We start from the raw sequence: 1605 nt of genomic DNA on the forward strand, positions 1-1605 counted from the left end.
ATATTTTTGTCGCGACGTACGGGTGCAGAGTGGTCGGACTCTGTAGTCGGGGAGGGTGCCCCGGATCCACGGACTGGAAAGAAAGGGGAAAAGTAGCGTGGGCGGGAGCGAAGTCGATCCCCATGCGTGTGGTCTAGGTTCCCCTGGCCAGGTTGAAATTCGATTCGGAATCGTCCGCCTCTCACGGCATGAGATTGCTTAATGTTTTCGGTCACATAGAGTAACAAGTGGAACATGATGATGATAATAATGCTGGTTGATTAAATGACTGCTCTACCATGTTTGTGTAGAGTTGGATGCAAACTTAGAATGGTTTATCTAACTAGAAAATGGCTAAATAAAATCTGAAAATAAGGATCAACCTTTAGTGGCATTTTTGGCAAACAAACCCCACCAACCAAAAAGCCTTGCATGTCTAGTTATCGGACTATGTTATATCCGGTGACGGGTCAGTCTTGCTGAGTATTAGTATACTCAGCCTTGCTTGTGGCACTGTTTTTCAGGTACTAACTTTGAAGATCTGTTTGCAAGTCTTACTTGGCCGTGTACCTTGCCTCCGGGTTGGTCTGTAGAGTGGGATGGCCCTTCAGCTGGTGCTGACCACCCTCCCACTGAGTGACGCATTCGTACGGGCTTTATCGATGCGTCACATTATCTCACTAGTTATCTTTTACTGCTTCCGCTGAACAATGAGACTTGAATAATTTTAGTAGATGGAACTCTGTAGTACTTTGCTACTCTGAACATGGTTTGTAATAAATTTCCTTTCCGCTGCAAACTCTGAGATGTATGAAATGTTCTGTGTTGTACTCTCTGGGCTCACCTTCGTGTGAGTGTTGTCTGCTGATCCGGGAATAGCGTGGCTTTTATCGAGGCTTCACTCGAGGAACTACCGGAGAGTGCCAATTTGGGTCAGAGTTGCTTAGCAACAAAGATCAGTGCACCCGGACCCAGTTAGTTTGGGTGGTTCCGCCACACGCAGGGTCGACGGTGTGGTCGAGCAGCGGGTCCGGCGTGGCGCACGCGGAGGAGGCTGTTGCAGGGGTCGGGGTCAGGGAAGGAGAAGTCGATGGCGCCCCAGACTCCAAGGTGAAGCCGCGGCATCGACTTGCGGAGGCGGAGCGGCGGCAGAAGAGTGTGTCCACGGCGGCGCAGGGGCACGGCGCAGCGGAGTAAGGCGCAGCACGGCTGTGCTCGGCTCTGGGCTGCACTGGAGGGCATGGTGCGGGCGTAGAGGCCTCGGGACGGAGTTTAAAGGTAGGGCCGAGGATCACGGCGTGTGGGATAGGGAGGAAGGATGCGGGTATTGCGGCCGGAGATCGCGGGGAGGCGAGGCCGTTGCGCGGAGCAGAGGACGCAGGGGAGAAGGCGATGCTGGCGGCTGGGTCCGGACTGTCAGCGGGCGATGGCAACGGTGCGCGGCGTCCACGGGACTGAGCGAGAGTCGCTTACAGGCGGGCCTTACTGCGGGAGAGCGTTGTGCTCTGCCGGGTGTCTGGCGCAAGGGCCGTGATGCACAGCTGGGCAAGCTTGCCAGCGAGACGGGGTACGCGCACTGGGAGACTGAGCGGTGGGGCGCCTTGTGGGGAAGGGAGCGCGGACTGG

This window comes from Panicum virgatum, chromosome 8K, assembly GCF_016808335.1.
Source record: "Panicum virgatum strain AP13 chromosome 8K, P.virgatum_v5, whole genome shotgun sequence".
NCBI classification, from domain to species: domain Eukaryota; kingdom Viridiplantae; phylum Streptophyta; class Magnoliopsida; order Poales; family Poaceae; genus Panicum; species Panicum virgatum.